General features: G+C 53.3%; 1 long non-coding RNA gene across 3 annotated transcripts; it reads left to right on the forward strand.

The window, feature by feature from the left end:
* Positions 1 to 2012: 2012 nt before the first annotated feature.
* On the forward strand, positions 2013 to 13877 carry LOC123480422 (uncharacterized). 3 transcript variants are annotated; one of them, XR_008427393.1, is made up of 5 exons: positions 2013 to 2125; positions 11256 to 11344; positions 11924 to 11981; positions 12391 to 12997; positions 13628 to 13877. It is a non-coding gene; the product is annotated as an uncharacterized lncRNA (long non-coding RNA). The 3 variants fall into 3 exon arrangements; XR_006656431.2 differs by lacking the exon at positions 13628 to 13877 and having other exon boundaries at positions 12391 to 13417; XR_008427392.1 differs by lacking the exon at positions 13628 to 13877 and having other exon boundaries at positions 11260 to 11344; positions 12391 to 13417.
* The last annotated feature ends 216 nt before the right edge of the window (positions 13878 to 14093 follow it).

Genomic DNA, 14093 nt, shown 5'->3' on the forward strand with positions numbered 1-14093 from the left:
CTAGCTGGGTGTCAGTTTACCCTCCCATGCCCAGGGGGCACGGCTCCGTACTGTTGGGGCCGTGACTAGGGGAAGCAGAAACATGATGTGCGTGGGTTTTCCTGGATGTATTCAAACGCCCAAACATCTGTTGTGGGAATAGATGAGAAAATTTTCTTAGAGGGCTCTGCACATACCCCGGCATACAGTAAGTGCTTAATAAAGGGCGTCTCCTCAACACCGCGTACTTCTCAACTACATGCCCAGGGAAGCCACTGTCCACCTTGTGGCCAAGGATGCAGAGAGGACCGGGACCTTGTTTAAAACTTGCAGCGGCATCCATAGAAAAGGGTTCAATTTGCGTGCTTTCCATTCCCAATAGAATGACTCGTTTCCGCTTACATGAAACTTGCATCTTATGTCTTCTATTTTTTTTAAAGACTGTATTTATTTAGAGAGGGGAAGGGAGAAGGAGAGGGAGAAAAACATTGATGTGAGAGAGAAACATTGATTGGTTGCCTTTCGTATGTGCCCTGACTGGGGACTGAACCTGCAACCTGGGCGTGTGCCCTGACTGGGAATAGAACCAGCGACCTTTCGCTTTGTGGGGCCAACGCCCAACCCACTGAGCCAAACTGGTTGGGGCACATTTTATTTATTTATGTACCTGGAGGACTTGGTCCCTTGGCTGTGAGGCATTTGCCAATTTCCATGGTATAAAGGCCCCAGCTGTGGCTGATTTCTGTAAGTGCAAGGTAGCACCCCCCCCCCCTTAATGCCATGTACGTCCACCAGCCAGGAACACACGTAAGAGTACAATGCAGTAAGACAATGAGAAGGTGGTGAGCTGAAGGCTTCCTCCGTTCTTCATGGAATCTATTTAAATGTGAGCTTACATAAGTTCATTGTTCATAACGGCTGTGTTTGACAAATGGTTCACAAAATCCCTGCAAACTTAACAATCAGCTTGGTGTGAGGCAGGCCCTGTGCCCCTCTGTCTCCAGCCAGTCTGTGTCCCGGCTTCTGCAGCTGGTAAAATCAGGGGGTAGTATTTGCTGCATCGGCTGTTGAGAGGGCGGGAGAAAAATGCATTCGAAGTGCTGGGCACAAGTCGAACTCTCAGAAATAGGGGAGCTGCCCTCACATCAGCTCCCATCAGGGTTTGTGATCTTGGGGTTTCTGAGGGTGGGAACTGGAGCCATTCCAGCACAACATACACCTCTGTTTCTCCCACGGGAAATGGAAACCGAGACAAGGAGGGAGGTGGGGTTAGCTACCTGCCAATCAAATAGCAGGTGCTGGGGCTCATGTATTTCTACTCATGTTTTTAGCCTTATATGTGTCTCTATCTATCTATGTATGTATCTAATCTCTAGCACCTATCCTTTACAGACTTATGTTTTAGAGAATATCCACTCTATATACCATTTAATATTTTACTTAAATTAAAAAAATTATTACAAACGTAGCATAATCTTAGGTGCTGCTATTTGAGAATATGCCCCTAAGTGTTGTTGAGTCAATGGATGAGGCAGAAGTGAAAGGAAGAGCCTTCCCTCAGCTCAGATCCGCCCACCGCAGGTTTTCCGGTGTATGCTTTCCAGTTTTTCACCCTCTGTTCCTATAACTATACTGGGGGGGAAAGGCCCACAAGATTGTGTGTACACGCTGTTTCATCTGTGGTTTTTAAATTAATTGTAAACGTAAAATTCAGCTCTTGGCGACGTGCCAGAAAAAAATATGGTCATTACTAACGTTCCTGGCAACCTCGAGTTTTAATCTCTGAGATTTTGCTTCTGAGCCGGTTTGGAGGGTCCCTGCAGCCAGCGCCAGCATTTCTGAAGTTAAGCCCATGGCGTAGCTCTCTGTCCCAAGCCTCGGTTTCTCTGCCCAGCGCTGGTGGAACCTGATCCTGCTTCAACCTGCAGCGACAGGGACCCCAGGCCAGCAGGCTCCGCCTTCACTCAGCCTGGCCCCGCCCCCCGGCGGAGCGGTTCCATCACGCGTGCGCCCCGCCCACCGCCCGCCCCGGTCCTGCCTGCGTCTCTAATCTTGTGCTCTGGGGAGGGTCCGGGCAACAGCTGCCTTTGATCAGCCCAACATCTGGGAGACTCGGCACTTCAAGAACGCTGACTGGTGATCAAAGGTGGGAACGCTGTGACAGCTGAGACTTGGCAAGGACCCAGCCCGGCTAAATGCTTGGGTGGGGGAGGGGAAAGAGGGATTGGGAGGGTGGGAGCTAGGAGCAACTCCCCCCCCCCCCCCCCCCCCCCCCCCCCCCCGCTGCAGGGGCCTGGCGCTACGGGGCGGTTGGGAGCGCGAGCGTCGCTTCTGTGGACTTTGCCTCGCTGTGCCTTAGCTTCCTCCTCTGTGAAATGGGAATGCTAAAGTGAGGATGGAATGAGCTAAGAAATGAACATTCTAGAACAGTGCCTGGTCCCCAGGGAGAGGTCACACGGCCAGTCCCCAGGGAATGGGCCAGCTCTGGAGCCTAATAATTCGTAATGCGCTGTTGGGGGCCTCAGTTTCCCCATGAGTAAAATGGAGAACCATGACAAGACGGTGGAATCAGGCGAAGGTGATGGGTCACGAGGAGAAACTGAGGTCTGGAGACGGGGAGGCACGCAACCAGGAACCAACCCAGTATTTACCCACCTGGGAGGTGCCCCAATGGTTTGGGTCACCGCTTACTGGGAGTTTCCCTGCGGCCAAGGATTCTTCCACTTTCTCCTACAGCCTGGGGGTGCCATGCTGCCACCACCGGCAGCGACAGGTGATTTTATTTTATTTTATTTTATTTTTTGGCCTTCGAATTTCTTATTCAAGTATAACACGCATACAGGAGGAGGCACGTTATCAGCACACTGAATTGTCACAAACTGAACACAGCCAGATGGGGAAACAGTAGATTCTCAGCCCTCCCCCCCCCAATCCCCGCCAAAGTCTTCACACTCCCTTCCGGTCACCAGCCCCCCTCCCCCACCCGGTTCCCTGGAAACCGCTGGCTTTGTTTGTGTTTGTTGCGTGCTCGCTAGGAAGGAGGGCAGGCAGGAAGCGGCCTTGCGGGACTGACCTCATGTAAACTTTGCAAGGACACTGTGAGGCCAGCACTGTTGTGACCCCACTTTACAGATGAGAAAACAGAGGTGCGGGCCGTCTAAGGAACTTGCCCGACGTTACATGTTAACAGGGGAGGCTTTTCAAAGCTTTGAGCCCTTGCTGTTTTAGGAACGAAGGGCGGGAATGGGTGGGTAGGGAGAGCGTTTTTAATTTTTGGAAAAAATGGGGTGTTAGGGAGGCAAGCTCACATTCCTGGGTTTTTAGGAAATGGGGCTGTTCAGCGGTGCAGGGGTGTCTACAGGTGCCCCTGAGCTCCTGACAAGCAGAGGCTGGTGGCTTGTCGTCGGGGACTTGCTGCCCCAGCCCCTACACCTCTCTTCCCTCATCCTCCCAGCTCTCTCCCCAGAGCTTCGTCAGTCCACACGAGGGATGGGCCCTGCTGATGGCGCCAGCCGGAAGGCCACTCCGGTTTCCCTGTGGTCTCAGCTCGCAGAATTATCTTAGCTCAGCTCTGAAAGCAGAGCCCAAGCGAGGGTTCATGTGCGGACAGGTGCCCCAGGGAGCAGGAGTGAGGGACTGGAAAGAAGCCGACAGGGACACTCGTTACTTTCTCGGCCTGGCTCCTGGCAACTGGTGTGAGTCCTGCAGGACCTCGGAAGCTATAGGAGATGCATTGCAGAAGCCTCTGCTCAGGGCGTAAGGGAGGGGAGCCTGCTCCATGGGCTCCCATTCCCCCATGGTCAAGGCCACCCAGTGACTCACCTCCCACCCACTTCTAGGTTGTGCACTGGTGATCTGGTACCCCCCAAAAGTGGCAGGGGTAAGAGGTGGGCTCGGTGGGCAGAAGAGGTCTACAAAAGGGTGGGAGACACTGGAGGCCACTAGGAAGGCCTCTCAGAGGTGGTGGGCTGGGGCTGGCTCGCTCTCGCCACAGCCAACTAGTTACTCCCACCCGCATCATTCCTTTCCCCTTCCCAGCCTCTACCCTTGGCGGGGGGCACCACCCCCGACAACACAAGATAGTGCCTGCCCTGTGTTAAGATGTTCTAAAATTCAGTTTCCCAAATAGTTTTATCGTGAAGCCCAACCTCTAGTGCATCCGCATGTGGCCTTATTTGGGAATAGGGTCATTGCAGATGTAATTAAAGTGAGGTCATATTAGAATAGGGTGGCCCCTCATCCCATATGACCGGTGTCCCTATAAAAAGAGGACATTTGGATGCAGAATGGCACACGGGGAGAACCCAGACGCCCTGTGAAGGTGGAGGCAGAGATCGGTTGAAACACCGAAGACTGTCTGCAAACCTCCTGAAGCCAGGGGCAGGCAGGGCGCAGACAGTCTCCCTCCCGGCCACAGAAGGAACCGCTCCTGCCAACCTCGGTCTGGGACTTCCGGTCTCCAGAACGGGAAGAAAAAATTTCTGTTACATAAGTTACCCTCTTGGCGGCACTTTGCTACGGCAGCCTGAGCGAACTAATAAACATCGTGAAGTAGGAAATTAAGCGCTGCCAAAAGGGGAACGTCTGTCTTCTATCTTTGGATGTGTTTTGGGTCCCAGGCCCCCGGGACACCAACATAGCCTCGTTATGAACACTCACATCCACGTAGAATTTCGGAAACAACTTTCGGGGAATTCTCGAGTATCCCAGCCTCATCCATGGCTGCGGAGCCATTCTGGAGATGGTTACTGGCTCAAAGAGGCAGAGCGGGAGTGAAGAACCTTCTCTGAGCTGATTAAGTCAAGTGGATTTGACATACAGATGTGCTTTTTATGAGCAACCTTTGTAGAAACATAAATCATGAGGAGGAAGCGACGTCTATAACCTTTTATGATGGGGGAGCGTGAGCGGCAAAGACTCTGGGCAAGGATTTGGTACTGACGATGCCCACTGATGTCACGTCACAGCTCCCGGCTCGCCAATGCCTGTCCCCTTCCGCTGGCCCCTGGGAAGGAGGGCCACATCGACAGGATCTGCCGCTTTGCAGAGCAGAAACAGCACATGGGGGTGCTCATTTTCACCGGATCGCCCAGGTTTTCTGCAGATTTCCATGGTCAGTTCACCATCCGGATCCCCCAGGTGTATCTGTGTGAACATTCTCTGGCTTCTGGGAGCCTTAGCTCCTGGTAGCTACACCTGTGGCTGTTCTTGGCTGGCTGCTTCCAGCTCCCGGCTGGCTGCTCTGCCTGCCAGCCCAGAGGGCCAGTGGGGCTCAGACACAGAATATTCCCTGGTGCCGCTCTGGAGTGACCAGCACAGGTTTGAAAGCTCAGCTGCTTTGCCTCGAGTGCGCTGGGACAATCCCTGAGCTGTAACTTACACGCCTGGGTCCCCACAGGATCAGGCGGAGCTGAGGCTTGGCTGAAACCTCATCCTGCCCGGGCTCTCCCTGTTCCTCCTCTGCCTCACTTCATCGCCTTCTCGTTTCTCTAGAGCACTTCCTTAATAAATCACTCGCATGGAACTCTTTTGTGTGAGTTCCTGCTTCTGCGATCCTGACACAGCGGGGCAATGTGGTTTGTTCTGAGCTCCCCGAGTGTCTTCTCGAGGACCCTGGGACGCCTGCCGTGGGTCTGGTCCAAATTGTGCTTAAACGATACAAGGAGAAGGAATAACAGGGACAACCTCCTCCAGTGACTAAGGTGACGGGGGCAGGTGCTCCGAAATGAAGCCAGTTTCTCCATCTTGGCACTGTTGACAGTTGGGGCTGGATAATTCTTTGTTGGTGGGGTGGGGGAGGGGGGTTGCTGTCCTGGACATTGTAAGATGTTGAGAAGAATCCTGGGCTGCGGCTACTCACTGGATGCTGGTAGCTTCCCGCCCATTGTGGCCACCCAAAATAATCTCCAGACGTTGGCAAACGTCCCCCGTTTTGAGAACCATCCATTAAATGAAGACCTGAGTGATAAGATCTAGCCAAGTGAAGGCAGCACTCTGCGAGAGGACACAGCACGTGCAAAGGCCCTGAGGTTGGGTCACTGGAGGAAGAGAAGGAAGCATGTTGTGGTTGGCTGAGCGCAGGGAGGGAGAAGGGGCTGTAGGAAGAAGATGGAAAAGTGGACGGGTGGGGGCCCAATCACACAGGGCCTCAGAGGCCACAGGGAAGACTTCAGACTAACAGCAACGAGAAGTCCCTGAGGCATTGTTTGCACCTCCAATTTGGTGTGTCTCTATTAAACGTTCACGCCATGTGCTGGTGGAAGTCAGGGAAGGGCTTTCAGAGGAAGAGTCATCCTGAGGTGGTGAGGTCCCTCTGTTTCTGTGACTAATTCCTAGGGCAGCAGGGGCAGCAGGCTGATGTCGTAAACTCGGCCACTGAAATCAGTAAATGCTGCAAACCAGGACTTCGCCATCTCTGTGTCCCAGAAGACGACAGTATCTGCAAGGAGAGACAATTGCACTTCTTCCTTTCTCATCTGGTTGCCTTTTATGTCTTTTTCTTGTCTAATCTTGGGGCTGTAACCTCGGGGACGCTGTTGAATGGACCCGTGAGAATTGCCATCCTCACCTGGGTCCCAGTCTTCGGGGAAGGCCTTCAGTCTCTCCTCGTGCGGCTCCTGCTTGCTGGGGGCTCCTTGTGCTCAGCTTGAGCGAGCTCCCTTCCAGGGCTACTTTGTTGAGTGTCTTTTTCTTTTCACAAAAGGGCTTTTGTTCAGTCCACAGAAGGATTTGCAGAGGAGCTGACTTTTTTTTTTTTTTTTTTTTAAATATATTTATTGATTATGCTATTACAGTTGTCCCATTTCCCCCCCCCACTCCACTCCATCCTGCCCACCCCCCTCCCTCCCACATTCCCCCCCCATAGTTCATGTCCATGGGTCATACTTATAAGTTCTTTGGCTTCTACATTTCCTACACTATTTTTACCCTCCCCCTGTCTATTTTCCACCTATCATCTTTTAAGAGCCGCCTCTGACTGTTTTGAGGAGAGTGACCTGCAGGGGGCAGGATGGAGGCAGGGAAGCCAGGAAGGAGCCTGCGTGGGCATCCAGGAGAGAGATGATGTGGCTGTGACTCTGGTGGTGGCCCTAGCAAAAAGGTCCTAGCTAGAAGAGATACAGTGATGGGAAAGACAACACTGAGAGATGACAACAGATGGCTGCTAAATTCCATTCAAAGGAGAGCGACCACCTCCTGAGAGTCTTACAGAGGAGAGGGGGGAAACTGGCATCTTCCCAGGATGTAGAGACCTGGAGATTTCTGTAGTGGCTCTGGCAACCCCTCTTCCCCAAAAGTTGAGAACAGAACAGAACAGAACAGAACAGAACACCAAGTTGCCGTCAGCTTCTTAAAGCACCGGGCAGAAAGGGCTGGGGGCGGTGCGGGTGCGGAACCTGTCTTCATCAGCTCGCCCATGCAGGGGCGTTCCCCAACCAACATGCATTTCCTTTGGCTGTCAGATTATTTTATGGGATGTTTTTGGAACAGAAGTAAAATAAGGTTTTTGAAAACCATCATCGGGCCCTTCCAAAACAACCTGGACCTCTGACCAGAGAGGGGGCCGATGTGCCTTTCCTGAGCTTGCGCTGCCCAGGACCCCAGGGAGTGTGGCCAGCTGGCCAGGGCTGCCTGAGGCCAGGGCAGGGGAGGCCAGGCTCAGGGACCTGCCAGGGGACCACCCTGGGCAGGGCTGCCTGCAGGCCTCACAAAGTGGCTCATTCTCTCCGAGACAGCTGGGCTCTGGGCTTGGGCGGAAAGGTGGAAAGTGTGTATCTTGGCAAAGCAGGGAAGGGGGTCTGGGAGATAGTCATTTCACACCAGAGGGCACTGGCACCTCCTAGGGGAAGGAGCCGATTCAGGCTGAGCAGCCTGGCATCATTGCTCAATTGGAAACTTGGAGCCTTCAGGATCTAAGCGGGTCAGTCTCTCTCTTGGGAGAGAGAGAGAGATTGATTGTTACAACACGTCTCATATCACGGATGAGCAAGATGAGGGTCAGGGCCGTGAGTCTGCGCAAGCTCAGACCCAGGCAGCTCCAACCTGCGTTCCGTGACATCGAGAACTACAGGTGCTTTGCCTGTTTGAGATGGGCCGGGAGCAAGTCGGGTCGCCTCTGCTGCAGACGAGAGTTGCCTTCTGGGCTGCTCCGGATACAGCCTGGACCACCGTCCTCTGCTAATACTGGCTGCCATGGCTGAGGCAAGCCCAGCCAGGCATGTCACACACCTGAACCTGACCTCAGCCCTGGGTCAGGACAGGTCAAAGACTCAAATCCCTAGGTTAGGCACTCCCAGAAGCAACCTCGAGCCCAGGAATCGAGTGAAAGTAGCTTGTTGGGGGGTGATGCGAGGGGGCACTGGGCGGAGGAGGGAGGCTCAGAGACGGGGAAGATCGACCAATCGGGAGCAGCCAAGCCTGAGGCTCTAGAACCCCTGTCTTGTCCTCTCTTTCCCCGGCATGAAAAGCCTCGTTTGGTGACTGGGCAGCCCTGTGTTTTAAAAAACACAGCAAAACCAAACCCAAGTCCCCTGAAATACAGCATTTTTTTAATGTGTGTTATGAGATTGTATCAGTTTGCTCGGGCTTCTCTAACAAAATACTGGGGCCTGGGTGGCTTTCATGGAAATGTGTTTTCTCCCAGTTCCAGAGGCTGGAAGTCCAAGATCAAGGTGTCAGCAGGTCGGTGTCTTCTGAGGCCTCTCCCCTGGGCTTGCAGATGGCCATCTTTTCCCTCTGTCTTCACATGGCCATCCCGCTGTTGTGGGTCTGTGTCTAAATCATCTCTCTCATAATCACACCGGTCAGATTGGCTCAGAGGCCACCCTAATGGCCTCACCTTAACTTAGTCACCTCTACTAAGACCCTGCCTCCACGTACACTCATGGTCTGAGGTCCTGGGCGTTAGGGCTCCAACGTAGGAATGTTGGGTGGACGCTATTTAGCCCAGCGTAGCTATTGACCCTGGAAATTGTATTGTGAACCACGGAAACCCCTTTGCCTAATATTAGGATGGTTGAGTTGTTTGGTTGTCCGGGGGGGTCATATTCATTCTCTGCAATGACATACTATATTTCATCGAGTGATTTTTAGAGAGACTTCTGGACTGGGACATCCAGCACATGCCTTGGTGAGGTCACCCCCCTGGGATGGCTCCTAAGTCCCTGTTAGGATCAGGGGTTTAGGTACATGAGGAGGTACGAGTGCTTGGTGGCTTCCGCGAGCATTGCATGCAGGGACCGTGGGTGCATGTTAGGCTCTTTGCAGGGGGTGGGGGGTTGCTAAATAATTCACCTGGACACCTGCACACACCTGGAAGAGTTCAGGAGTTAACATTCTCTGGGACACGGGGTCAGGAGCTTGTGGATAACAATGCCCCACACCCTTCTCCTATGTCTTGGGTGGAAACAGCTGAAGTGCGTTCTGTGTGGTTCCAGGTAGGCCTGGGCAGGTGTCCCTAGTGGTACCCAGCTCAGTCACACAACTGAGTCAACTTTCTCTCCTTCCTATTTCACCCATCTGGTCCCTCCCACACCATCATCTCCCTACTTCTCCAACATCCAGGGACTACCTCCCAAAATAACCTTTGTCTTGGCTCTGATTTGGGGGAACCCAAGATAAGACAGGTAATACTGTTTTTCTACTCAAGACAGCTGCCCACAGCATCTGACACCTGGGCACTACCGTTCTGCAGGCACCGGGGGGAGCCCTTCCCACACCCCCTCTACTTTAGTCCTCTCCGCAACCCTGGAAGTAGTTCTTCTGGTCCCCTTCCTACAGATGACAAAGTGGAGGCTCAGCTTGGTTAAGCCACTTGCCTATTTGGTGTCACTGACCTCATGGGGGTGGTGTGAGGGGTCCAGGAGTTGACACTCGCTGTGTGTTGGACATGCGTTCCCCCCACCCTGTGAATTCTAATTAACTCACTAAAGAGGACAACTCTCAGAAGCAGGGCCCTATACTATACTTGAGAATGCTGTAAGTCAGTGTCCCCAGGGACCGTTGACAATATCTAAGGACATACTTGGCTGTCACAACTCAGAACCTCCTGGTGGGGAACTAACAGTGTAGAAGGCAGAATAATGTCCCTCCCCAAAGATGCCCATCTCTTAATCCCCAGAAACCTGGGGACATGTTTTGTCACATGTCAAATGGGAAGGAAGGTGGCAGATAGAATTAAGGTTCCTAATTGGTTTACTCCAAAATAGGGAGATTGTTCTGGATGACCTTGGGGGCGGGGGGGGGGGGGCAAGTGGAAGCACAAGGTCCCTAAGTGGGGAGAAGGTCAGAGGACCCATGACCACGGGCCAAGAGCTGGGCGTGTGCTGTGTGGCTGGCTTTGAAGGTGGAGGAAGAAGCCAGGAGCCAAGGACCGCGGGTGACCTCTAAAATAAGAAAGGGCAAGACAGCGGACTCCCCTTGAACTTCCAGAAGGAAACGCAGCCCTGCCGACACCTCGATTTCAGCCGCTGAGACACGGGTCGGGCTTCTGATCTACAGAGCCGTGGAGGATACATCTGTGCTGTGTGAGCTGGGAAGTGTGCGGCCGTTTGTCACAGCAACATTGGAAACAATGAATACGAGTGGCGTTGAGTGGGTAGAGGCCAGGGAGGTTGCGAAACACCCTCCCGTGCACGGGAAGGCCCCCCACCCCAGAACATCACCCAGACCCTAATGTCCACACTTCCAAAGCAGAGAAGTGTAGTGATTCCAAACCTGGCTGGGGGCGGAGGGAATCTCGGGTCCCTGTGGGTCTCCCATAAAAGTCAGGGGCCTCTTCGCAGATCAGCATCTCATAGACACATGCACACGAACATTTGCATTCAGTGCCGGGGACCTGGGGGACCCACTGGGGGTTCCCATGTCCAGAACTTCTGACCTAGCACTCATTCCAGGCACCAGGTACAGGGAGAACCAGAACCGAACATGGGACACCGTGTGATGTTTTGGAAGTTGTCACAGGAGCCTCTGGGATTCTACCCCAGCTTGCCCCACCCCCGGAGTTTCTGATTCAATGGCCAAACATGGGGGCCTAAGAATTTGCACTTCTAGCAAGTTCTCTGGTGCTGCTGCTGCTGCCAGCCCACAGACCACACAGTGGGAACCTCACCTGGTAGCTGCAAACACCCAGGTGTTCTCAGGAGGTAACGCAGTGGCACTAGCGTTGCAGACTGGGCACTAGAAAGTGTGAGTTTGAGTCCTGGCTTTGCCGATTCCTGTGCGGCTTTGGGCCAGCTACTAAATTAAGTAAATTAAATGTGCCGCAATTTCCTTGCCAGGAAGTGAGGACAGTAACACCCCCTTCTTCAGAAGGCTGGAGCATGTGATGTGCGGCACCCAGAGCTCTAAGCACAGAGCCTGGTACCCAGTAAGTACTCACTAAATGTTAGTTCCGTAAGGTGAGAGCCTGGCCCTATGATGATATGTCTAGGTTAATTTAGGGTTGCCTCATAGTCCCCCATCCCCACCCCACCGAGAAGTCAAGAGACCATCCGTTATATGAGATGCCGGGGGGTGGGGGGGTAAAGGATTACAGCTGCAATCCACGGAGTTTCTCTGCCAATGTACAGGAGCCCCCTGGGATCTTGGTAACATCTGGACTGGGGTTCGGCGTGGCTGGGCTGGGGCCTGGGACTCTGCCCAGAGGTCCACACACCAGCCTTTGCATATCCAGGGATTAGACAGCATCTCACATCTGGGGCTCACTGCCAGTGGGCAACTGTTGGAGATGGGGGAGGGGGTAGGACCAGGGCTCCCCTGTACCTCTGAAATCATGCCTGGGCTCTAACACCCAGCTCACCCAACCTGACGGGGAATGCTTCCTTTTTACATTTAAGGGGCGGTCCAGGGTTAACATGCTGAGCAGAGGCGGCAGAGTGGGTGGGAAGTAGGCTTTGAATCTAGACAGACCTGGGTTCTGGGTTCTAACCTCTATTCTGCCGATTAGCTGCTGTGTGACCTCGGGTGAGTTACTGCCCCTCTCTGAGCCTCAAGTTTCTTTCCAGGTAAGACGGGGAGAGGGAAGTGCCCAAGCTCTCTCAAATAACAAGTGGCAGAGCCAGGGTCAGGGCCAAGCTTCTAACACCCACTCAACCTTTGTCCCAGCTCCTAATGTCCTAGGAAATGACAGTTGATGGATTGACTTTAAATGCTCTGCAGGAAGAGGCAGCAGACTAGAGCAGCCAAAAGCCTACCCACTGATCTGGGAAGGCCGATCCTTCAGGGGAGGGGAAGATCCCAGAGCTGGGGTGGAGGGGCGCACTGGCCCCAGGCCTGAGGTCGGGGCTGGTGATGGAGCGTGAGGCAGGCTGGATTCCTGTCAACACCTGCAGGGCATCTACCAAGTGCCAGGCAGTGGGTGTGACACCATTCCGCAAGGGGCCATTCTAACACACGTACACGTGTTTCTCCTAGGTGCCTTCAAATGTCAGGCCCCTTCCCCAGACTTCACCCTGACCTCGTTCTCCACATCCCCCATCCTCCCTCCGTGAGGACAGCCTTCGGGGAAGGACCGGTCCTTGAGGACCCACAGCCAGTGCAGTTCCTGCCGGTCCCCCGCCTCATGGCAGGAAGGGTTCCAGGTGCAAGTTGTCGCCCTGTTTAACAGCAACATGGAGGCACACCGTGTCCATAAGAGTGACATCCTTGTCATGTGGGCAGCCCCTGACCCGGCTCAGAGAAGGGACCGAAACCCCTGACAGGGTGTCCTCGCCCTGCCTGTCTTTCCACGTCCACCAGAGGCTGCGGAGCTTCGGAGTTGGGGGTGTTCAGCGGCAGCTTACGAATGGAGTTGGAGAACTGGAAACACACATCCCGGAGACTTGCCCTTCGGTCAAATGGGCGGCATCAGCTGCCCCACCTTCCCTGGGGGGCCAAGGGGCTGACGTGGGCTGCAGACGACACGACCCTGCTCCCCCACTAGAAGAGCTCTTTGGGTGCGTCCCCGATGTCAAGGACATCCCCAAACATGAGCAGTATGCCTAGGGATGGAGCACGATAGGGTCGTTAGAAGGTCATGCAGGTGAGCCTCCTTTGTAGGTGGGTAGACTGAGGCCCCACCGCGGGAGGACTCTCTTCTCTCATAGTGTTACAAGGAGAATTTTTCATCTTTTTTATAGGACAGTGCTTTTTATCCAGAGGGAAAAATAAAGCAGTTAGGTTTATCAAATTCAGAGAATACAAATAAGAAGAAAGAATATTTTTTTTAAAAAATTGCCTATAATTAATCTTACTGTTCAGGTACCAGCATGCAACATTTATTTAATAGATGACCGAGAGGATGTAAAACGCAGATTATTTTCTTACAAGATGGATCAGTCGTACATGATTGCTTCCAGCCCGTTTCTCCACGAACCTTTTGAACATTTTCTTTCCAAATTACTCACTGTTCTGCGACACCCGCTCACGCGGCCTCTTGCGTTGCTTTATATAAATGAATCGGTTTAACCAATCTCTTGTTGTTGCACATTTGGGTTGTTTCTCATTTTTCACCCTCTTACCAATGCTGAGATGAAATAATTCAGTTGCTTTCAGGAGACTCTCCCTTTCTCTCCCCACGGTGTCGGGGCAGGGGGGCGGGTGGGGGGTGGGAATCCCTCCTGCCAGCTTCCCCACCCCCTCCCGGCAAGCCTTCTGTGGAAATTGTTTTCAGGCCGGCGAAACTTGGCCACAAGGGGTCCCCCGCACCCTTTCCAGAGGAGAAAGGCATTTGGAGACAGAGAAGCCCCTGGTTTGCGTCTCAGCTCTGCTACTCGCGCTCTCTGAGGCTTTGGACCAGTGGTTGGACCTCCCTGCACCTCCGTGTTCCCATCTGAGAAGTAGGGAGAGTGGTCCTACCCAGTCATCCAACCATCGTAGCCACCTTGCAAGAAAAGTGCTTGCTTAGCATGGTGCCTGCTGGACACTCAGTAAGTGACAGCTTTTCATGTTATCAACTCTGCTGCTACCTTCCTGAAAAATGGGGACCTAGCCTGGGGTTTCAGTTGATTGAATCGTAACCTTTTAGCCACTCGTAGACAATTGTGTTGTTTTTATTATTCTGAGGTCCTGGTCTGCTAATGTCCCCTTTCTGCAGGACACTCTGGTAGATGAGTTAGGCTACACCTTTGACAGGAGGT

The sequence above is a fragment of the Desmodus rotundus genome, chromosome 7, assembly GCF_022682495.2.
Source record: "Desmodus rotundus isolate HL8 chromosome 7, HLdesRot8A.1, whole genome shotgun sequence".
NCBI classification, from domain to species: Eukaryota; Metazoa; Chordata; class Mammalia; order Chiroptera; family Phyllostomidae; genus Desmodus; species Desmodus rotundus.